The 25,337-nt window shown below is 39.9% G+C and overlaps 1 long non-coding RNA gene and 1 pseudogene across 1 annotated transcript in view; both read right to left on the bottom strand.

Moving 5' to 3' along the window:
- LOC127676347 (ubiquitin-conjugating enzyme E2 G1-like) overlaps window positions 1-25,337 on the bottom strand; it is a 1,073,095-nt pseudogene that overhangs the window by 815,034 nt on the left and 232,724 nt on the right.
- Window positions 20,022-25,337, bottom strand: part of LOC127676351 (uncharacterized) — an 82,057-nt gene continuing 76,741 nt past the window's right edge. Inside the window, exon 3 of the long non-coding RNA XR_007975833.1 lies at window positions 20,022-20,132. This is a non-coding gene — a long non-coding RNA (uncharacterized LOC127676351). The remainder of the gene's footprint in view (window positions 20,133-25,337) is intronic.

The following is a 25,337-nucleotide window of genomic DNA, read 5'->3' as shown; positions in this document are numbered from 1 at the left end:
GCCTCAAACTCAAGTCCGCCTGCCTCTGCCTCCCAAAGTGCTGGGATTACAGGCGTGCACCACCATTGCCTGGCTTTTCAATTACTTTTTAATTATGCTAAGAAGTGGAATTGGTGGATGAAACAGCACTTTCTCTTCCACATGAAAACGTATTTTATATACATAGGACAATACACTATAAGAACATCTCCAGAAAGGTATTTATAATAGCAAAAAATTAATAAAGCATAAGAAATGTCTTAGATTACAAAAAAGAAATGTCTTAGAAGATTCATTTCTTATAGGAATGAAATTATTAAAATATATTCTACACATCAAGGAGGAATATACATTTATTCCATAGAAGAAACCATACAACACAAGAATGACCATGGCAATACAAGTATAGAGTGTAAATTGGTAATATTGCACCAACTGTAAGAACAGTCATTATTCCATGGCAATATTTACTATAAAACTATAATCCTTTATTGGTGTGGGTTTTTCTAACTAGCATACATAGTATTAGGTTTCATTCTGACATTTTCAAACAAATTTATTTTTGACTCTCCTCTTGCAAATTTCTTCAGCAGTCCCTTCAACACCTTTTTGCACCTCTGTGTATCCTGTATAATACTATTCACTTCATTGACACATATGCTCTGTTTATTACTCTCCCTTTGATTCCTCAACATGTCTTTTGTCTCTATCTTTTGGTCTCCCTTTAGCCCATAACTTTTTTGTCTCCACGTACATTCATATGACCATGTCCCTATTTAACAAACAACATGTGACCTTGGTTTTTCCTGAGTCTGTTACCTTGCTGAATTGTTTGCAAGTGATCTAGTTCCTGAAAGTAAAGATACCATACATCCATTATCTGCTGATGAACACCTAGGAGGGGCATCACTTATTTGTTATTGTGTATAAGGCAGCAGCTTACATGGATGTGCAAGCATCTCAGTGGTAGGACATAGAGTCCTTTGGGTGCATGCCCAGAAATTATATGGCTGCATTATATGGTAATTCTATATTTAATTTCTTGAGAAATCTTTGTTTTATTTCTATAAGGAATGTAGCACTTTGTCATCCCACCAGTATAGAATGAGGATTACTTTTCCCCCACACCATTGTCAGCATTTGTTCTCATCTATTCTCTTGGTGATAATCATTCTAAGGTGTGCTATGTATTGCCAAAGTGTTTATAATTTGCATTTCCTGGAAAGGTATTTATGTTGAACACTTCTCAAATGCTTTTACTGTACTTCTGGGTTTCTTTATAGTGGAATCTCTGCCCATTTCATCAAATATTTTGATGACTGGAATTTCATTAATTGACTGATTACTGTTTAATCTTTATTTTCCCCTATCAATTCTAAGTATTAAGCTCGTGATTAAAGTGCAAAAGTCAATGTTTTCCTCCTACTCTGCAGGTTATATTTTCATTCCACACTTACTGTCCCATAAAATGCAGAAAGCTTTTAATTTTACAAAGTTGTACTAGTTAATTCTTGGTGCATTCCCTATTCTCCTGAGTGCAGTTGCCTCAACCTGTATCTTGTTTTGCTAATATTTTCCTCTGAGAGTTTTAGTATTTCATCTTTTGAAAAATGTAATTCTTAAAAAATTATTAATTTTTGTGCAATGTGAGGGAATATAAACATAATACTGTTTTCTGCAAGTGATTATCCATTTTACAAAAAGTTATTCAGGATCAGAAGTTCTGACCACCAAATCCAACTAAACATTCAAGTAAACATGATCGTGTGTTCTCAAATTGTCCTGAGAACTGCTGAAGTTCAACAGAGCAAATGACAGGGAAACTCAGACTCCTAATGTATCTATTTTACGAAAAACTCGTCCTTTCTTGGCTTTCGTTGGATTCTTTCATATCTGCTTATGTTTGTATCATTATAATTGGAACTGGGTTATAATTTACCCATTATTTTTAAAGAAAATCAATACTAACTTGAATAGTTGCTAGGCATGTGGCAAAATAAGGACTCCTGGGCTTTAACCCCTGTTTTATTCATTTGAATTTGCTTTGATTAATATCTGTTTATACAGTATGTGATGATCTCTCATCACAACTTTGATTTACATCCACTCATAGTGTTACCTTAATTTGTGATGTTGAGCCTGATTTTGCATACATTTTGGAAAATGTAAATTTTCCAAAATATAAATATAAATTTATAGGAAAATTTTCCAATTGTAGAATTCATCTTTCTTATCTTTTGTTTTAGTTTTCTTCTTATTATTTTTTAAATTTTCTATATTCTTTGTTTACATTCCAAATAATTTCCCCTTTCCTAGTTCCCCCCTCCCAATAAGTCCCATAAGCCCTCTTCCCTCCTCCCATTCCCCAATCACCCCCTCCCATTTCTCTGTCCTGGTACTCCCCTACAATGCTGGATCAAGTCTTTCCAGGATCAGGGTCTTCTACTTCCTTCTTCTTGGGAATCATTTGATATGTTAATTGTGTCTTGAGTATTCAGAGCTTCTGGGCAAATTAATATCCATCTCTCAGTGACTGCATTCCATGTGTATTCTTTTGTGATTGGGTTACATCACTTAGTTTTCTTCAAATACAGTTTCAAATATTTTTGTTGGGTAGAGGGATAAACCAGTGTTTATGAGTGCATATTGCTATTACCTTGGATTTGAGTTCAGTTCTTACTTTCAATCAATGACTCACAACCATCTTCAAATCCAGATACAGTAGACTGCAATATTCTGGGCCCTACTAGCTCTCACACTCACATACAACCAACCCCAGCACACACACATAATTTAAAACAAAATAAATATTAAAATGAAATATGTTTTATAAATTCTGAGGATTTAATACATCTTTCTAAGTCCAACTTTCAAATATTTTCTGTTGGGTTTTATTTTGGTGAAATTTGAATTCTGTTTCTTCTAAATTTATGAAATAATAGCATGTCTTAAAAAATTCTTTCTTTGAAAATAGACGCCAAATCATTGTGTTTGGTCAAAAGAAATGAAAATGTTAATCATTTGGGAGGCACGTTATTAGAGACAGGGTTTTGCTTTATAATTCATTTGCTGTCCTGGAAATAACGCTATAGAGTAGGCTAGCCTCAAATTTATATGTTTGTCTGCCTTTACCTCTTGATTGCTATGTTAAAAGTCATTCAACAACTTGGGCAGTGAAAACATTTTTCTTCAGTAAATATATCCCAAACTTTCCATTTAAAAATAGAGAATATTTACTTTGATAAGGAGTAAAGCTTTAAATATTATTCAATGGGAAAGCTATATAAATACAATGAAGTAATAAATGTATTATTTTAGCTAACATCATACAATAATGCAATCTTTAATGTATTTCTAGGATCTCATATCAATAATAAATTTATTTTCTTCTTTATTAGAATGAAAATTGCATTTGAAAATAAGACAAATCTGTGACCTACAGATTGGGAAAAATCTTCACTAACCCCACATCCAATAGAGGGCTAATTTCCAAAATATATAAAGAACTCAAGAAACTAATCACCAAAACACCTAACAACCCAATCAAAAATTGGGAATTGAGCTAAACCAAGATTTCACAACTGAAGAATCTCAAATGGCTAGAAGCACCTAAAGAAATGTACAAAGTCCTTAGTGATCAGAGAAATGCAAATCAGAATGACTCTAAGATTCCACATTACACCAATCAGAATGGCTAAGATCAAAACCACAGGTGACAATGCATGTTGGAGAGGATGTAGAGAAAGAGGAGCCACTGCTGGTGAGATTGCAAACTGGTACAACCACTCTGGAAATCAATCTGGAGGTCCCTCAGAAAATTGGAAATAGATCTACTCAGCAATACCACTCTTGGGAATATACCAAAAAGATGCCCCACCATGCCACAGGGGCACATGCTCCACTATGTTCATAGTGGCATTATTTGTGATAGCCAGAAGCTGGAAACAACCCAGATGTCCCACGACAGAAGAATAGATACAGAAAATGTGGTTCATTTACACAATGGAATATCACTCAGCTATTAAGAATGAGGACATCTTGAATTTTGCAGGCAAATAGATGAAACTAGAAAATATCATGCTGAGTGAGGTAACTCAGACCCAAAATGACAAGCATGGTATGTGATCACTAATAAGTGGACGTTAAAAAGTAGAGAGTTCCTGAGATATAGTCCACATTACTCATAAAGTACTCACTTCAAGCTGAAGTGCCCAGGTGAGGACGCCTCAGTCCTACTTGGGAGGGAGAATAAGCCAATCACAAATGGGGATGGAGGGAGGGATCTGGAAAGGATCTGGAAGGAAAGTAGACGGGGGTGGGGGGGAGTGAGTGGAGGGAGAGGGGAACATGATCTGGTATTGGGTGAGGGAAAAGGACTGAAGCCCTGAGGGACAGCAGAAAGAGTGGAAACAGGCAATCTCGGGAGATAGGAGGTTGGGGAGACCCTCCAGAATGTACCAATGACCAGGGAGGTGAGAAACTCTTAGGACTCAAAAGGAGGGACCTTAGATGAAATGACTGACAGTAGGGAGAGGGAACCTCAAGGGGTGGTCCCAAGACACAATTACTGAGGCTATGGAGCACTCACAAATAGGAACCAAGCATGACAGCACTCCAGAAGACTCCACAAGCAGATGAAAGATCCAGATGCAGATATGTTCACTCAACCAATGGACAGAAGCAGCTGACCCTCATTGTTGGATTAGGAAAGGCTGAAAGAAGCAAGCTGAGGAGAAGGGCAATCCTTTAGGAGGACCAGCAGTCTCGTTTAATCATGACCCCTGAGATCTCTCAAACACTGGACCACCAAACAGGCAACATACAGCTGGTGCTGATATGAGGTCCCCAACACACATACAGTAGAGGACTGCTGGGTCTGTATTCATTCAGAGGTGATGCACCTAACCCTCAAGAGACTGGGGGCCCCAGGGAGTTTAGAGGCCAGTGGGGTGAGGGGTGGAGACATCCATGTGGAGTCAGGGGCGTGGGGAGGAGGTACAGGTGGATGGGGTGGGGGGAATAAAATATGGAGTGTAAAAAATTAATTAATAAAAACAAAATGTAACTAAAAAAAATAAAATAAAAAATAAGTGGGAATTTAAAAAAAAAGAAAAGATTGCACTGGGAATTTTCCTCTTCTCCCAGATTATGGTGAGAACACTTAGCAATTCCTCAATACTATTTTGTCATTTTGAAATTCACTGGAAAACATTTAATGCCCAAGGACCTGATCATAGAGCACTTGACTCTTGTTAATTGCCTGTTTATCATCTCAAGACACTCCACAGACACTGTTAGATTATGAATTAAAAGATTTCCTGATTTTTGGATGTAAATTGATAATGCATATTTACCAAATAACCAGGGGGATGTCCCTTTATACAATGTGTCTATTGAGTTGCTCTAAGCAATCACAATCAGCCCCAGCAACTCCAGAAGAATGATGCTTAAACACAGAGCTCCAAGTACCTCAGTCCCTCCTGCTCACTTAGCTGGAATGTGCATTTATTTCTAAACATCTTGACTCCTACAAAAGTGTCAGGTCCAAGCTACAACAAAAATACAACTCACAGGATGAGTTATGGTTACTCTTTATGGTTTGCTTCAGGTAATTTTGAAACTGCACTGTATGTGCTCTTCTTGTGCTTCTGTGATGGACTGTGTCTGGGTTTCCTGATCTGTTCAAGTGTCTCCATGGTGAGTATGCTCTACAGGCCTAAGAAACAAGTCATTCATGTTTACAATGCTCAAGATTTTTTAAAAATCTCTCTTGAAAATATGAAAACTACCCTCATCCTGGTGTTCACTTTTGTCCTTTCTTATTCATTCTCCTCCGTTGTGGCTGCCATTACAACCTACTCTAAATATCCGATGCTACAGGGCGTAAATGTATTTACACTTCTAGAAATAAACTTTCCTATATTTTGCCCTTTTGTTCTCATCAGCAATATAAAGGCTAGTTCCAGCCTCTTTCTACCCTGCTTTCATAATAATTAGCTTTCTCAAAGAAAAGTATGAGACGTCATTGTCTGTTTTTTTTTTTTTTTTTGTACACTGGCATAAGATTTTGTATGTGGTGCAATGTTAGCACAGCATTTTGAAAATATAAATCTTTCTATATCTGATGTCTATATCATGTAGATTAGTTATTTTATCATGGTCATTCCACAAAGTTTTACTATCAAATGTTGAGCAATTTTTGAACATATATATACAGAATTATTATTTTATACAAAATGGTATGTGTTAATTGTCAAAGTAAGGTGAACATGAAAAATTAAATACTGTGGGGAGACTAGATATTATCTTATGGCTCAGGAAAAGATATATGCTTGCTTTGTTTTGTTTTGATATGTGCGGTGTGTGTCTCTGTGTGTGTTGTGCGTGTGTGTGTGTCTTCTTGTGTACAACATCATTTTTATTTTTTTATAAATGGTTATTTTTCTTGCATGTATGTTTGTTTACAACATGTGAAAAATAACTGAAGAGTTAATATCCAGGCATTGTACCACTTAAGATATTAGTAAGCAATAGATTTGCACCACCATTGATGTGGAAATAACACTTGGGCAGTCAGTGCTCTTAAGTACCAAGAATTCTCTCCATTTCCAAAACATTTTAATAAAATTTTAAAACTTTAAATGTTTAAAACGTTGTGTATGTCAGTGTGCATGATATATGTATATACTCAACATGCACGCCTACTTCACACAGAGGCAAGAAGTGTGTGTTGGATCCTTTGGAAATGTAGCTACAGTAAGTGGTGAACCACAGTGAATTTGCTGGGAACTATACTCAGTTCTTTTGCAAGATCATCACATGCTTTTAAAGGCGATCCAGCTCTCTAGCTCCAAGGCATTGTCTGTTACTTCTCATTTATGGGTGTAAGGTTATTTATTAATCCTCTACACCAGAAGTGGCATGATTCAAATTGGCTCTTCTGCCGTCAATTGAACCTCACTGGAATATCTTCATAGTCATAAGGACAATAAAGGCTAACAATCCCAAGTACATATTGTCAATTTGACATTCCTACATATGATTTTTAACCATAAAATCAATCTTTTAATAAAAGTCTATATTTTTAGGTCAAAATGGCACAATAATGCCAACTTTAAAATGCATAATTAATCATAGGAAGATAAATTCATATATACCACAATTTGTGGAAGAATTCCCATAAAGAAACAACAAGGATACATATGTATATACAAAGACACACGCATACATACATACATACATACATACATACATACTCATATATATTTCTGTTTATGGAAACCCCCAAACATTTATGATCATGATACATTTTAACCATTCCAGAAAACTGAATTTCATTATATCATCAGGGAAATGGCTAAGGATGGACCAGGGGTGGGGATGTGGGGAAGGATAACTGACACTAAAAGTCCATGAAAATGCCATACGATAGGCCTGTGAATGCATGAGTGTTTCTTTTGGGTTATGCTACACGGAATATTATGTTCATCTTAGAAGCCAGAACTTGCCACCTAATAAGCCGTGTGTAAGATGTCTCCCTTGAGTTTTTGGAGACACCCCAAATAATACAGACTATTGCCTGTGCTCTTAGTTACCAACCAGAAATTTATGGTAAGATCCTCTTGCTGAAGACAACACATGCTTTGAACATGAGATATGACAAATCAAATTCATATTGGCCAGATGTTTCAACCTTGCTGGGTTTATTCCATACCACATGAGATGCATTCAACATTTTGGAAGAAGGAATTCCTTAATAGTATTAGTCAGCTATGAATACTGTGACCTACAATATTGGCTGTCCTAGTAAATAAAATACTCTCGTTGTCACATTGGTAGCACAAGTATTATGGCACAAGCAGTCACTTTCTGTTTGGATATAGTGCTTGTTTTATAGTAACAGTTTTCAACTAGTGACTTGTAACTGTTGGAAAACACTTATTTCCAATGCTCTTAGGACCTGAGTCACTGCTCCATAGAAAAATTAGAATTGTGGCAACAAAAATAAATTTATGAGTGCAGGTTACTAAGATATGAAATATAGCTTCACAAATGTTTGTGGCCAAAAGATTGAGAATCATTGCTCTACACAACACCCAGTGTTACAAATTCAGCCAGGAATTCATGGTTAGGGACCCCCCCAAGCATCATAAATTGCACTATTTTCATAAATGGACATAGTTTCACACTACTCCAAATTTTTATAACTATAGCTCAATTAGCGCAACACTCAGAACTCATAAGAGAAATTTCAGTGTGCTGTCAAGGTGGTTATCACACTGACCAATTTGCAGAGAATGAGTCACTCTGTAATGTCCAGTCATACATGGGAAATCTACATCATGCCTCTCCCGAAAGGCTCAGTAACATCATGGAAAATACAGTGGAAATTTTCAGGGAGCAAAATGTGAGAGAGGATCAGACAAAAACTATATCTACTGGATATGTCAGGACTGCTGCACTCATAAACTCACAACATTTGTGGTTCTTTACATAGAACACACACACAACAGTAGACCAGTCAACTTTCTATTATGAGGGAGGGGTTCATGACACTCCAGCCTTAACTGAGGAGCCATTGACAGCTCATGGCTTCTGGGAATAGAGAGGAAGTGTTTCATAAATGTTTGAGCCTAGGAGATGAGCCAAGCACCAAATAACCTTACACATCTTTGAATATACATATACCAGAACTTGTGATGGGCAATAGAAAATGCAATGTATGAAGTTTGAAGAAGTTATGAATGTAGAGATAGATCTATAGAAGGTAGGAAGACTGCCAAATGGGTGAATACAATCTAAGTGCATTGCATCCATGTGTGACATTAAAAAAATTCAGGATCATTTTAAAGTACTCCAATAACCATAATTTGTTCTTTTTTTTAATTAGATATATTCTTTATTTACATTTCAAATGTTGTCCCCTTTCCTGGTTCCCCCCTCCCCTGAAAATCCCATAAGCCATCTCCTCTTTCCCAATTAACCTTCCCCTGCTTCCCTGTCTTGGTATTCTTATACATGATGGCATAAAGTCTTTCCATAACCAAAAGCCTCTCCTGCCATTGGTGTCTAACAAGACCATCCTCTGCTGCTGATGTGTCAGGAGCCATGGGTAACTCTGTGTGTACTCTTTGGTTGATGGTTTTGTCCCTGGGAGCTCAGGAAGTACTGAGTGATGCATATCATTGTTCCTCCTATGGTGCTGCAAATGCCTTCAGCTCCTTGAGTCCTTTCTCTAGCTCCCCCATTGCAGACCTTGTGCTCAGTTCAGTGGCTGGCAGGGAGTGTTCCGCTCTGTATTTGTCATGCATTGGAGGGCCTCCCAGGTGGTAGCTATATCCAGCTCCTGTAAGCCAGCACTTGTGGGCATCCACAATAGTGTCTGGGTTTTGTAACAGTATATAGGATGGATCCGTGGGTAGGATAGTCTCTCGGTGGTCTTTACCTCAGACTCTGCTCCACATTTTGTCTCTGTATCTCCTTCTGTGGGTATTTTTCCCCTTGCTACAAAGAACCCTATTAGCCATACTTTGTTCTTCCTCCTTTTGGGGCATCATTTAATATGTGAAACGTGCCTTGTGTATTCCAAGCTTCTGGGCTAATACCCACTTATCAGTGAGTGCATACCATGAGTGTTCTTTTCTGATTGGGTTACCTCACTCAGGATGATATTTTCCACTTCCATCCATTTGACTAAGAATTTTATGAATTGTTTTTTAATGGCCAAATAGTACTTTATTGTGTGTGTGTGTGTGTGTGTGTGTGTGTGTGTGTGTGTATACCACATTTTCTGTATCCATTCCTCAGTTGAGGGACATCTGGGTTCTTTCCATCTTCTGGCTTTTATAAATAGGGCTGCAGTGAACATAGTGGAGCATGTGTCCTTATTACTTGCTGGGGAATCCTCTGGGTATATGCCCAGGAGAGGTATAGCAGGGTCGTCTGATAATATTATGCCCAGTTTTCTGAGGAACTGCAAAACTGATTTCCAGAGTGGTTGTATCAGCTTGCAATCCCACCAACAGTGGAGGAGTGTTTCTCTTTCTCCACATCCTCTCTAGCACCTGCTGTCTCCTGAGTTTTTTTATCTTAGTCATTCTGACAGGAGTGAGGTAAAATCTCAGGGATGTTTTGATTTGCATTTCCCTGATGACTAAGGATGTTGAACATTTCTTTACATGCTTCTCAGCCAATTGATATTGCTCAGGTGAAAATTCTTTGTTTAGTTCTGTACACCACTTTTTTAAAATGGCTATTTGGGTCTCTGGAGTCTAACTTCTTGAGTCCTTTGTATATATTGGATATTGGCCCTCTGTGGGATGTAGGGTTGGTAAAAATCTTTTCCAAATTTGTTGGTTGCTGTTTTGTCCTATTGACAGTGTCCTTTGTCTTACAGAAACTTTGTAATTTTCTGAGGTCCCATTTTACAATTCTTGATCTTAAGGCATAAGATGTTTTGTTCAGGGAATTTTCCCCTGTGCCTATGTGTTCAAGGTTCTCCCTCAGTTTCTTTTCTATGAGTTTCAGTGTGTCTGGTTGTATGTGGAGGTCCTTGATCCACTTGGACTTCAGCTTAGTACAAGGAGATAAGAATGGATCAATTTTTGATTTGCATTTTCCTAATGACTAAAGATGTTGAGCATTTCTTAAGGTGCTTCTCAGCCATCCAAAGTTCTTCATGTGAAAATTCTTTATTCAGCTCTGTACCCCACTTTTTAATAGGATTATTTGGTTCTCTGGGTTCTACCTTCTTGAGTTCTTTGTATATATTAGATATTAGCCCTCTGTCAGATTTAGGGTTGGTGAAGATCCTTTCCCAATCTGTTGGTTGACATTTTGTCCTTTTGACAGTGTCCTTTGCCTTATAGAAACTTTGTAGTTTTCTGAGGTCCCATTTGTCAATTCTTGATCTTAGAACATAAGCTATTGGTGTTCTGTTCAGGAACTTTTCCCTGTGCCCATGTCCTCAGGAGTCTTCCCCAGTTTCTTTTCTATTAGTTTCAGTGTGTCAGGTTTTATGTGGAGGTCCTTGATCCACTTGGAGTTGAGCTTAATACAAGGAGACAAGAATGGATCAATTTGCATTCTTCTGCATGCTGACCTCCAGTTGAACCAGCACCATTTGTTGAAAAGGCTATCTTTTTTCCACTGAATGCTTTCAGCTCAATTGTAGAAGGTCAAGTGAACATAGGTGTGTGGGTTCATATCTAGGTCTTCAATCTTATTCCATTGATCCACTTGCCTGACATTGTAGCAATACCATGCAGTTTTTATCACTATTGCTCTGTAGTAATGTTTGAGGTCTGGGATTTTGATTCCCCCAGAAGTTCTTTTACTGTTAAGAATAGTTTTAGCTATCCTGGGTTTTTTGTTATTCCAGATGAATTTGAGAATTGCTCTTTCTAGCTCTATGAAGAACTGAGTTGGTATTTTGATGGGGATTGCATTGAATCTGTAGATTGCTTTTGGCAAGATGGCCATTTTATTAATATTTTTATTTTCTATATTCTTTGTTTACATTCCAAATGATTTCTCCTTTCCCGGATCCCCCCTCCCCATAAGTCCCATAAACCGTCTTCTCTCCATCCATTCTCCTATTACCTCGCTCCTTTTCTTCTCTGTCCTTATATTCCCCTCCAATGCTAGATCAATCCTTTCCAGGATCAGGACCTTCTCCATACTTCTTCATGGGAGTCATTTGTTATGTGATTTGTGCCTTAGGTATTCAGGGCTTCTGAACTAATTAATATCCACTTATCAGAGATTGCATTCCATGTGTATTCTTTTGTGACTGGGTTACCTCACTAAGGATGATATTTTCCAGATCAAACCATTTGCCTAAAAATTTTGTGAATTCATTGTTTCTAATTGCTGAGTAGTATTCCTTTGTGTAAATATACCACATTTTCTGTATCCATTCCTCCTTTGAGGGGAATCTGGGTTCTTTCCAGCTTCTGGCTATTATAAATAAGGCTACTATGAACATAATGGAGCATGTGTCTTTATTGCATGCCGGGGAATCCTTTGGGTATATGCCCAGGAGAGGTATATCAGGGTCCTCTGGAAGTGTCATGTCCAGTTTTCTGAGGAACCTCCAGACTGATTTCCGCAGTGGTTGTGCCATCTTACAGCCCCACCAGCAGTGGAGGAGTGTTCCTCTTTCTTTGCATCCTCACCAACACCTGCTGTCTCTTGAATTTTTGACCTTAGCCATTCTGACTGGTGTAAGGTGAAATCTCAGGGTTGTTTTGATCTGCATTTCCCTAATGACTAATGATGTTGAGCACTTCTTAAGGTGCCCCTCGGCCATCTGAATGTCTTCAGGTGAGAATTCTTTGTTTAGATCTGTACCCCATTTTAAAATAGGGTTATTTGGTTCCCTGGGGTCTAACTTCTTGAGTTCTTTGAATATATTGGATATTAGCCCTCTATCAGATGTAGGGTGGGTGAATATCCTTTCCCAATTTGTTGGTTGCTGATTTGTCCTTTTGACAGTGTCCTTTGCCTTACAGAAACTTTGTAATTTTGTTGGTTGCTGTTTTTTTCTTTTGATGGTGTTCTTTTCCTTACAGAAACTTTGTAATTTTATGAGGCCCCATTTGTCAATTTATGATCTTAGAGCATAAGCTATTGGTGTTCTGTTCAGGAACTTTTCCCCTGTGCCTGTTTCAAGGGTCTTCCCCAGTTTCTTTTCTATTAGTTTCAGAGTGTCTGGTTTTATGTGGAGGTTTTTGATCCACTTGGAGGTGAGCTTAGTACAAGGAGATAAGGATAGATCAATTCGCATTCTTCTGCATGCTGACCTCCAATTAAACCAGCACCATTTGTTGAAAAGGCGATCTTTTCTCCACTGGATGTTTTCAGATCCTTTGTCAAAGATCAAGTGACCATAGGTGTGTGGGTTCATTTCTGGGTCTTCAATCCTATTCCATTGATCTACCTGCCTGTCACTGTACCAATACCATGCATTTTTTAACACTATTGCTCTGTAGTATTGATCAAGGTCCAGGATACTGATTAACCCAGAAGTACTTTACTGTTGAGAATAATTTTAGCTATCCTGGTTTTTTTATTATTCCGGATGAATTTTAGAATTACTCTTTATATTTCTTTGAAGAACTGATTTGGGATTTTGATGGGGATTGTGTTGAATCTGTATATTGCTTTTGGCAAGATGGCTATTTTAACTATATTAATCCTGCCCATCCACAGGCATGGACGGTTTTTCCATTTTCTGAGGTCTTCTTCAATATCCTTCTTCAGAGACCTGACGTTCTTGTTACACGTTCTTTCACTTCTTTGCTTAGAGCCACACCAAGATATTTATATTGTTCTTTTGGCTATTATGAAGGGTGTCATTTCCCTAATGTCTTTCTCAGCCTGCTTATACTTTGGGTATAGGAAGGCTACTGATTTGCTTGAGTTGACTGTATAACCTGCCACTTTGCTGAAGTTGTTTATCAGCTGTAGGATTTCTCTGGTGGAGTTCTTTTGGGTTAGTTAAGTATACTATCATACCATCTGCAAATAGTGATAGTTTGACTTCTTCCTTGCCAATTTGTATCCCTTTGATCTCCTTATGTTGTCTAATTGCTCTAGCTAGTACCTCAAGAACTATATTGAAAAGATATGGAGAGAGGGGGCAGCCTTGTCTAGTCCCTGATTTTAGTGGGATTGCTTCAAGTTTCTCTCCATTTAGTTTGATGTTGGCTACCGGTTTGTTGTATATTGCTTTTATTATGTTTAGGTATGAGCATTGATTTTCTGCTTTTTCCAAGACTTTTAGAATGAAAGGTTGCTGACTTTTGTCAAATGCTTTTTCAGCATCTAATGAAATAACCATGTGGATTTTTTCTTTGAGTTTTTAAATAGTGGATTGAATAGATGGATTTCCGGTATATTGAACCATTTCTGCATCCCTGGGATGAAGCCTACTTGCTCATAGTGAATGATCATCTTGGATTTGATTGGCATAAATTTTATTGAGTATTTTGCATCATAAGGGATATTGGCCTGTAGTTCTCCTTCTTTGTTGGATTTTTTTCTATATATTTCTTCAATTTTATTCAGAAATATTTTCAATGAAAATCTACAATTTTATGAGAAAATATTTCTACTTAACACTTCAGTTAGTTTAGAAATGTTTAATATGTGTACCATTTTATATATTATTTTCCATGAAAATATTCAATTTTAAACATTTTTGTACATATTTCTAAGGCTAAGAGACAGACCGGGGCTGCTTGGGACATGTAGAATTTGACGTTCATTGACAGATGTGGACGCACATCTGGTGGGGAGTGTCAAGGGACATCTGTATCTCACAGCCTGACTGACAGAGGATGTAACACAGAGATTATACTATACCCTTTGTTTTCATCTCTCAGTCAGTGTCAGATCTGAGTCATCTTGTTTTCCTGATCCCTGTCCACAGCCATCATCTCCAAGCAAGATAATCCTGAGAACGTCCCTCCTGTCCTGAATCTCCACATGTTGAAAGTGACCCTGGAACTGCCTTCTAACAAGTTCATGCAGCCAAAGACTAGGAAGAAAGTGTACATCTCAAGTCTTCTGCTGCCAACGTGATGGGCTGGCTCTTCTCTCCATCCTGACCCAGGTCTCCACAGCTAACACATTTGGAAATAAAGAACAGCACTTTCCCATTGTTCTGACATTGACAAATCTCAGTGGCTGAGACCTGTGACTTTTGAAATGGAGGTGATCAACATTTGTGTCCCAGGAGAGTCTCCCGGGATGGGCGCCTCAGCTTCTGTTCAGTAAAGGGAGAGCATTAACAGGAAGAAAAATCCTGTTCCCCATGACATAAACAATCCCTTGTCTGAACAGTCTAGTGTATCCTGGAGAGCTCTAGGCATCCCCTGTGATGTCTCCAGTGATGCCACAACACCCACTGCTCTCAGGGCTTTCAATTAGTCCCTAGAGAGTTCACCCATATTTATGTGCCCAAGATGGAGGAGGAGTGTACTTGAGAGTGAGAATGGGGAGCTTAGAGAAATGAGAGAGAGGCCAAAGGAAGATCACTTTCCATCTCACTGTAAACCAGCAAGGAAGATGTGGTTATGGGAAAGGCACAGTGACTCATGGAACAGTGATGTGAAAAATCCTGAAGCAGGCACACTTGAGCCTGGCTTCCCAGTAGTTTGTAACAGGAAATGCTGACACAGTGAATTTAATGAACTTTCCTGACTATAATTCCTGAAAGGTGAGGATTCTAGTACATTAGTTTGTCCACCCCAAAGACACAAACTGGCTATTTCAAAGCTATTATATTGTGAGTTTTTATATTTTCCACTTACTGACCATGGACAGGGGTGTAACCTGGGCTCAAGAGGAGTCCATAAAGAGTCAGGGAGGAAATATTTCCCAGTCTCTATCAGTTCAACATTTTACATCCAGTTTGCTTTTATAGGAACAGGAGATATGAGATTATAGTAACTCAGAGCAAAATATTCTTATGAGACCTTACATTCTCAGACCTCCTCTGACAAACTTAGCCCTGAGAATGATCCCCTGACCTTACTGAATCAGCAGATTGGGTGTCAGACACATCTCTAATGAAGCCACACAACTCTCAGAATCAGAAACCAGATATTTTTCCAGCTCTAGATTGCTTTAGTCTTTCTGTTGGATGAATTGTTCAGTCTTTTGATAATGTTTTGCCATATGCAACTATTTAATCCACAGTCATGGGCCTAGAATCCACGATAGCGCATCTGATTATGAACACTGCATATGGGTGCTTGGGGACTCTGCCATGTTTTCTGGATTCTGTAGCTTTCCATTTGGGGGCTCTGAAGCCAAGTAGCACCCTGTGCAGTTACTAAAAACCATGGGGAGGCCATCTTTGAGGTCATCATAAACATGCGTTGGGAGGCAGCCAAAATGCCTGTCTGCTTAGATATCCAAATCTCTACAGAATGATGGGAGAGCTGAGATCCACAGAGCAGGCATTTCAAGCCTGTGCCAAAGTCTTTTCTGTCTCACTGGATTCCAGGTGTGCTCTCTTTCTCTTTGGTCCTCAGCCTGGTCTGTGTATTCTCTATGCCTTCCCACTTTGCGAGTTTACTTGTGCTCCTCTAACTGCAGAGGCTGGGGTATGACACAAATATCCTCCCCCAAACAATTGTTATCAAGAAGTAAGAAAATAAATTGGAGAATCTGACCACTCACCTGATATCCAGCGAGAGAAATGAGCTCCAAGATTGCCTGGTATTTATCACTGATAAATGGACTGATAAATAGGACTACAGCTGTTCCTTGTTTCAAATCTCATGGTGTCATTCTTGGGTCTGCAAGGCCCTGCTCATATTATATTTTTCCATGAAACCCTCTCTGTGGTCGCTATTCTTTGTTGTCAACTTGATTTAATCTCCAATTAACCAAAAATCCAAAACTTAAGGACACACCTTCAGGGGATTTTTGTTTAGTTCGTAGAAAGTATTCAGTGTCTTTGAAGTTGGAAGACTGGACTTTAATGCAGAATTTTTTGAGCTTGAAAGACACAGGCCTTTAATCTGGATATGGTGGAAGAAAGCCACAGGACTTTGTGATGTTGTTATCATGAAATAGGGTTTCTCTGTAAGACTAATGGCTGTCTTGGAACCCAATATGTCTATGGAACCAGGCTACTCATAGATTTCCACCTGCATGATTCACTCTGATAGTGCTTGGATTAAAGGCATGTGTCACCACACCCAGCAGAAGACACTCAGCTTTAATCCAGAGATTGATTCTGGAACACACACCTTTAATTTGGGCCACACCTTCATCCTGGGGCCTATATTAGAACACAGAGTAAGAAAGCTTTCACATTGTCCATTTGCTCTCTCCTAGATAGTAAATCTTATTACTTCACTGGCTTAGAGCTTGCTTGTCTGTTATTCCATCTTCTACTGAAGAGCAGCAGAGACTTCCAGCCACAGGAACTGAGAACTTCTGTATTCTTGGACTTTGCTTCCTATATGGCTGTTGTGGAATAAGGCAGACTGCATCCTGTAAGTCATTCTAATATATCCCCTTTCAGGAATGATAGAGTGATTGAGAGATCATTCTATGTGATCTTATACTCTTTAAAAGATCTTTTACTCCTAGGATCCCCAAGGAGAGTTGCTGACCCATGAGCACTTTATCCTTTGCCTGTCTCATCAATCACCTATAATGGTTAAGTCTTGACAATTGCATCCAGAGTGATAGGATCTTAGTTTAAGAAGCTTCACTCTGTTTTATTGCTGCTTCTTTTGTCTTTTGGGCCTAGGTCAGAGGACTAAATGGTGGTTTTTTTTTTTTTTTAAAGAAGTTTTCAGGCAGTCTTAGGAAATCTGGTTCTCATGTGTCCTGGGCCATAAGATAACCACCACACAGGAAGAAACCTTGAGAACTTTGAGAAACCCCTCTGCTGTGTCAACATGGATGGCAGCTGTTCTGAGAGTGTAGAGATTCAACACACCCCAGAGATACTTAGAAATGATAGCAAACAGAGAGGACCTGAAAAAAAATGAAATTGTGTCTGGATCACATTTCTTTTATACTGGCACATCGACACCAGGGGTTTCATTCAGGATTTCCTCCACAACTTCTGGAAATGGGTTTACAAAGGATCTCACTACAGCCTCCCTAGCTAAGTCTTGTTCCATTTGAAGAGTAAAGCACGTAGAAACATAATCAAATATGTTGTTTGCAATCAAGGTCTGATTTAGCCTCAGCCTGCTGACAGCACAGCATCACATCTCCTGTACACTCACACTCGGATACCAAGCATTTTGGTCAGTGTGTTGGTGCATGGGGTCCAGATCTTGGGTTTGCACAGAATCCCACTGCAGCCTTCCTGGCAGGATCTAATCTCATTGGCAAAACGATAGCACCTAGATACAAAATCACCTGTGAGGTTTGAAATCATTATGGAATTTCAGCTTGTAGTTGTTGGCAGCCTAATGGAATTTAACTAGGCTGCGAATCTCAAGTTGAAGTAGTTAGTGGCTTGCAGCTCACAGCCAAGAAACATTTAACCTTTGGGCCAGACTCATTTCCTGGCTAGAAGAATAGAGACCACAGAGTGTATTGCTCTGTGTAATCATGGCTGTTCTGAAAATCACTTTTACTTGAATACATCACGAATTATGCAAAATCCAAAATTTAAGGACCCAACTTCAAGGGATTTGCTGTTTAATTTGAACAAGGCAATCAGGTTCTTTGAAGTAGGAACACTCCAATTCAGTGCATATCTCTTTGAGCTTGAAAGACACAGGCCTTTAATCTGGATATTGATCAAGAAAGCCACATAACTGTGTTATTGTTATTGGTATTGTTTCTATGAGCCAGAGTTTGTCTGCAATACCACTGGCTGTACAGTAATACACTTTGTAGACAAGGCAACTCACAGAGATTCAGCTTCATGATACATTCCCATTGTGCTTGGATTAAAGGCATGATGCACCACACCCAGAGGAAGACACTCACCTTTAATCCAGAGATTGATTATGGAACACACACCTTTAATTTCTGCCACACCTTCATCTTGAGGCCTATATAAGAACACAGAGGAAGCAAGTTTTCACAATGCATGCTTGCTCTCTCCTAGTTACTAAGTCATATTACTTAGCTGGAATTAGAGCTTGCTTGTCTGTGATTCCATCTCCTACTGAAGACCAGCTGAGACATCCAGCTTCGGGTAGTGAGATCTTCTGGCTTGGACTTAGCATCCTATCCAGCTCTTATGGAATAAGACAGACTGCATCCTGTAAGTCAATTTAATATATCCCCCTATCAGAAAAGAGAGAGTGAGTGAAAGATCGTTTTATGTGATCTTTTGCTCTCAAAAACAGGTACCCCCAAATAGACTCCCTGGCCTACGAGAACTTTCCCCATTGCCGGTCTAATCAGTTGCCTATAATGTTTAACTCTAGACAATTGTGTGATCTTGAAAGATATTTCCTATCCATTTACATTGAGGTGGTGAGAAGCTAGTGATTAGAAGGGAGTGAGGAGGAGGAGATAGGGAGAGAGACACAGGGAGATGCATGCAGGAGCCATGAGTGGGAGACATAGCATACTAAAATGGAATCAGAGGTAAATATATCTAAAAGTTAGACTATTGGGATAGAACTTTTACTATAAGAGATGTCTTTGTTATTACCTTATTGACATCTTGAAGTTTTTAAAAATATATTTAAATCTAATTGGCAAATTAATTAAGTGTTGCGAGTCTGTTCTTCTGGGTAATTTGAGGCACCTTGATTGTGGAACAGCAAAGCTGGTGTCCCACGGGTAGTGTGACATGTGTGAAATATGGATCCCCTGCATATTGCAGAGAGAGAACTCAGCAGAGGTTCTAAGAAAACTAGTTGGAAGAGATTGCCTCAAAGGCAATAGTGAGAGCATCTCTGAAGGAGACCTTGTGGAGACATGGTAAGTGTCTTGTGAGGAAAGAGAAATGCTCAAATTGGCCCAGACTGCTCTAGAGAGTCTGAGGCAGTGACCAGATTCTTGATAGCCAGGCTTGACCCTACCAAAAAGTTAGATTGCTGCCTCTGCCAAGGACCTCACTGAGCAGACTGGCTGTTTCACCTGCAGTTATTGTAGGTGAGGAATGTATTGGCTCATTTTTAAATTAAATACCATTACAGCATCGAGAGTAATAGCATCTTATGTTGAGAAGCTTCACTCCTTTTGTGTTTGCATGTTTTGTTCTTTGAGCCTAGGTATCCTGTATAGCCCGAGCTATCTTGAAATAGGTCTGACTACCAGGCTGGCCTTGAGATTATAGATCCACCTGCCTCTGCTTCTAACCCCAATCTGCTTCATTCCTATAGATGCTGAGATGAAATTCTTGCACCACCAGACTGGGCAGAATCTTGCCTCCTTAGGCAATGCAAATAAATGTTAGTATTGTGGATTTAACACCCAATTTACCAGAGTGCAATGCTTGGGAGGGTATAATTAACTAACTGGAGACTTCTTTATATGAGAAGGTCAAGGACTTACCCTCAGCATTCCATGGATAATCTGAAGGATCTGAGGGAGTACTGTCTCAGTTTTGTCAAAAATACAGCAGATTACAAAGTGCATGGACTGCTAAGTGGTCATGACTTGCCAGCCATGAGTACAGGGTCTTCCACATCTCAGCATCTTTCTTTCTGTGGAGATACAAACCACAGCTTTGATGATGGCTGGACTGTTGATTGGGATCTATACCCCTTTTACTATGTATTTGAGAGTTTGGACAACCTGATATAGAGCAGCAGATTGAATTGTGCCATGAAGGGCACAGAGGTCTTCAAGAGTGAGAGTCAAAGGGAGCCACCCGTGTTCTCAAGAGATGTGGACAACAAGAAAAACAAAGGTATAGCAGAGCCAGACCAACCCTCGACAAGTTTGCTCAGGGAGAAATGCCTGGAACTTGAGACCTGTGATGGTGGAGGCTGCACTGACCAGGATCCTGCTTCTGACATTTCCAGGAATCTAGGCTACTGGGCATGGCTTCAAAGGGCTTTCGACCAGAAGAAGAAGAAGTAAAAAAAATTAACTCAGAACTCTGTTTGGGGCCCAGGAACCCTGATGCCTGCTAAGACATGCAATCAGGGGATCGTCTGTCAGCTCCTGTATTACAGCAAAGGCCCTCACAAGGCAACTATGTCTTTGCAGCCAGATATTTCATGTTTGTTATTTTAATAAAAGTGTTGAAATGCTGGAAATTTGTGTTCTTCTTTATACGGACCTGGGGAAAAAATGAACTGTGGTGTGGATACACATCAGGATACACTGATCTCTCAACCAGGCACCCCAAATAGATTTGTTGGCACATTATCCATTTTCCTTTGCCTGTCTAATCAGTTTCCTATTATGTTTAACACTAGACAACTGCATCCAGAGTCAGAGGATTTTACTTTGAGAATTTTCAGTCTTTTGTTTTGTTTTCTTGTTTTGTTTTTTGAGCCTAGGTCACAGCTATAAATGGTGTTTTTTTAAATAAGTATTCAGGCTTTCTTAAGATACCTGGTTCTCATGTGTGCTGGGCCATAAGATAACCAGAAAACAGGGAGTAACCTTGAGAACTTTAAAAAAACCCTGAGCTGAATCAATGTGGACGACAACTGTACTGAGAGTGTAGAGATTCAACATACCCCTTAGAAACAATGGTGAGCAGGGAGGACCTGAAAACAAAATGAAATTGGGTCTGGATCTCATTTCTCATATACTGGCACATAGGCACCAGGAGTTCTGTCCAGTGTTTGCTCCACTCTTTCTGGACTCTAGGCTTTTGCAAAGGATCCTACTACAGCCTGGAAAAGTGTGGTTCCTTTTGAAAATTAAAGCACCTAGAAACAAAATCAAATATGGTGTTTGCAACAAAGGTATGATTTAGCCTCAGCCTGCTGACAGCACAGCATCACATCTCCTGCACACTCACACTCTAATGCCAAGCATTTTGGTTGGTGTCTAGGCACATGGGGTGTAGATCTTGGGTTCGCACACAATCCCACTGTGGCCTGCCTGGCAGTGTCTGATCCTGTCATTAAAACGAAAGCGCCTAGAAACAAAATCATGTATAAAGTTTGAAAACTTCAGAGTTGAAAGCTAACAGATTTCAACTCAGGTTATTGACAACCTAGTAGAAATTTCATAGTCAGCAAGTCTCAAATACTCATGGATAAAGATGACCAGGGGGAACTGTGACAGTGCACAGTACTAGCTCCTGCATGCCCCCTTCTGGAAGCAGTCACAGGCTTGGAGCTTGGGGCCAAAACATATTCATGCTTCTGGCCAGAATTATTCATTGGCCAGGCTCTTTTTCTAACTACCACCAGTGTGGCCATGAGATGCCAAATCATTTAAGTTCAGATCCAATTTAGAGAACCTGACCTGTGCTTAAACACAGGTAAAGTAACAGGCTGGTACCTAGCATTAGTTTCCACATTGCCCCTCCCCCCAATAAAACCCTGTCTCCAGGCTAATCCCCAACAAGACCAGCATTTCCAGGTTACACTTTCAACAAGACCTGCAACTCCAGGTCATTCCCCCAACAAACCCACAACAGGTTACAAACCAACCCCTTGCCTAACCTCCACCAATGTAGAGGAGAACAGAAATTAAGTTTATGATATTACTCTAAGCACCAGACAACTATGGTAAAGGCCACAAAGGCTTTCCAATTAATAGCATACGCATGGACTCCCTGCTTACACTTTCTATAAGGCCTTGTCCTGATAGACATTTGGGGTTCTCCTCCCAACACACAAAAAACTTTCGTGAGTGAAGGTTGTGCGAAACAGGGATGACTGCAAACTAGCTTGAGTAAATACCCTGCTGTGAGTTGCATCAATCAGTTCCTGTCTGTGTTTTGGAGATCACTAACGTCTCCCTGGCACTATAGAAAAAGGAGTGGGCAGATTAATTATGGACTTAACCAGGATTGCAAAGCTGGCCCCAAACCATGCATGTGTGAGTGAGAAGCCATCAGTTAGCATCTTCTGGCACTGGACAAGTGTACACAGGACTATAGCCATGGAACAACTACAAAAAGGAAGCCAAGCTCGAGAAAGCTCAGAGAGCAGAGTTTTGGTGTTCTGGACCATGCTGTCCTGGAAAAGCCTCTTCACAAAGAGAGAAATGCAGCTTCATTTGAGATTCTGGCAAAGAGCAGTTTATAGACCTCCAGAGGTGGGTGGCGATGGGGGAAGGCAGCTGACTTTGTACACATGCAGGGCCTAAAGGGTGCCTTTGTCAAGACTGCCTCACCATGCATTCAACAATGGAAAGAATGTGGATGAATTTTCAGCATTTAGAAACAACAGGGTGCATAGAGAACATAAAACAACCTCAAACCGCAGATTGTGCAGCTCATCTCATTTATTCTCCCACCTGGGCACCTGGCATTTCTGTCGGCATTTAGGAGCACTTCTTGGTTTCTAATGAAATCTGACCACAGCCCATCAGCATAATGAGAATACATAGAAACAAAATCCTATATGTGTTTTGAAATCATCTTTAGATTGCAGTTCAAGCCTACTGACTGCATAGCAGAACTTGACTGAACTGTGGATCTGCAAACGGAGACTTTTGCCTTCTTGCCAGGACTTGGCTCTGGCTCCTGCATTGCCTTCAACCACCACAACCATCCTGAGTAACAGTGGTTCCTTGGAGCTGATCAAGATAATTCAAATAAAATAAAGGCCCTACCTTGAGTTGCATCAGATTGTTTCCTCTCTGTTATTTTGGAGATCACTAACATTTCCCTAGGACTACACTTCTCTTCTTGTCCCTGAGTTCCTTCGAGTGTGTTTTTTTCTGTTTTATGTAATCTAAAAATTACTTGTGCCTTTTTCGCATCTTTGTTTATTTTGTGGATTTGTAAGCACCAGGTGTTGTGGTCCTTTGCTTGCCTCACCCACCTCTTTCATGATTGTGGATACCACCCACAGATGGAATGCAGAAGGCTCAGTGTCTTCCATCCCAGGAAACACACTGCTGATGTCCTTGTGTGCCTGGACTTAGGTAAGGAGAGCTGGCTTTTTGGTTCTTGTGTGTGAATAACCTGTCAAAGGATTCTGCACCAGGGGCTCCTGGCCTCCTCCAGTCCTTCCATGAGCCATGGCCTTCTCCCCATGATATCCCTGACTTAGAAGACCTCTGGTTTGACAGGTCTTCAAGAAACTGCTTTTGAGACTTGCCGTCTGTTTCCTTGTACATATGACTGTAGTCCTGGGAAGCCTGGAACCAAACTATCCCAGCAGATCCCTGACTGCCTTCTGTGCAGACACAGAGACTACAGGATGGAAATGTTAGGTGTATTCATCTCAAAGACAGGGCATAGAATATGAGACAGAAACAGGGGCTGGAGAGTGGGCAGGTGAAGAGGAGATTCTGTGTCCTGAAGCTTCTTTTCTACACTTAGCTCTTCCCCCCTAACCATCATTCTGCTGGGAACACAGGATTAGCATCTGCTCAGGATGCCAGCTAAAAGCAAGAACTCTTAACAGGATTTCTAAGCTGGACACGTTGCCATGTGCCTTTAATCTCAGAACCAGGGAGGCAGAGACAGGAAGATCTTTGAATAGTAGCCACTTTGGTCTATAAATCCATTTTCAAAACAGCCACAGTTACACAGAGAAATACTATCTGTGGTCTCTATTCTGTGTTGTCAATTTGATTACATCTCAAATTATGCAAAATCCAAAACTTAAGGACACACCTTCAAGGGATATGTTGTTGTATTTGTATAAGTTAATCAGGGTCTTTGAAGTAGGAGTGCTCCAATTAAATGCAGATCTCTTTGATCTTGAAAGACACAGACCTTTAATCTGGCTATGGAACAAGAAAGCCATAGAACTGTGTTATTGTGATTGTTGTTGTTGCTATGGGCCTGGGTTTTTCTGCAATACCACTGGCTGTATGGAAACTTACTTTGTAGACCAGACTACACACAGAGATCCACTTGCATAATTCACTCCCATAGTGCTTGGATTAAAGGCATGGGTTGCCACCCTCAGCAGAAAACACTCATCCAGAGGCTTTAATACAGTCTTTAATCCAGAGATTGAATCTGGAACACACGCCTTTAATTTGGGCCACACCTTCATCTTGAGGCCTATATAAGAACACAGAGGAAGAAGTTTTCACATTGCCTGCTTGCTCTCTTCTAGCTAGCAAATCTTTTTACTTCGCTGGCATTAGAGATTCACTTTGCCTTGCTTCTCTATTATGGGGTGAGTGGTCTGTGCTACTATTTGTGTACAGGAGAATTTTACTAATTTTAGCGATTTCCAAAGCAAATATCTGCATCACAAGGGAATGCACTTGCAGAAGCAGGACTGGCTAAGTATGCAGATCAGGGCAGTGTTGGTCTTGACACAGAAAAACTAGCCATCCAGCCTTGAGATGGTGTCCTTCATGTTCTTCCAGTCTTGGAAGAACTTCTCATTTTTAAAGCTTTCATTTAGCTCTTGCTCTTCCACACTGTTTAATCTCTCAGTACAAAATGGATCTGAGGTAGGCATGTTCACTCAGGCAGGTGGATCCCTGCAAGTCCCAGTCTGGCCTGATTTACACAGAGAATTCTAGCACAGATAGGTTTATATATAGAGAGAGGAGCAAATGAAGGAAGCAAGAAAGGAAGGAAGGAAGGAAGGAAGGAAGGAAGGAAGGAAGGAAGGAAGGAAGGAAGGAAGGAAGGAAGGAAGGAAAGAAGGAAGTAAGGAGAAAGGGAGTGTTAGAAGACTGAGTGATGGATGGGTCTGATTGACAAGCCTTGCTGCACTTTTGGAGAATAAAAGTAAACAGCTGTGTAAAACAGTGTTCAGGAACTCAGAGAGTCAACACTGACCTTTCTCATGAGACTTCAC

This window comes from Apodemus sylvaticus, chromosome 1 (genome assembly GCF_947179515.1).
Source record: "Apodemus sylvaticus chromosome 1, mApoSyl1.1, whole genome shotgun sequence".
Classification (NCBI taxonomy): Eukaryota; Metazoa; Chordata; class Mammalia; order Rodentia; family Muridae; genus Apodemus; species Apodemus sylvaticus.
This window is presented reverse-complemented; position numbering and strand designations above follow the sequence as displayed.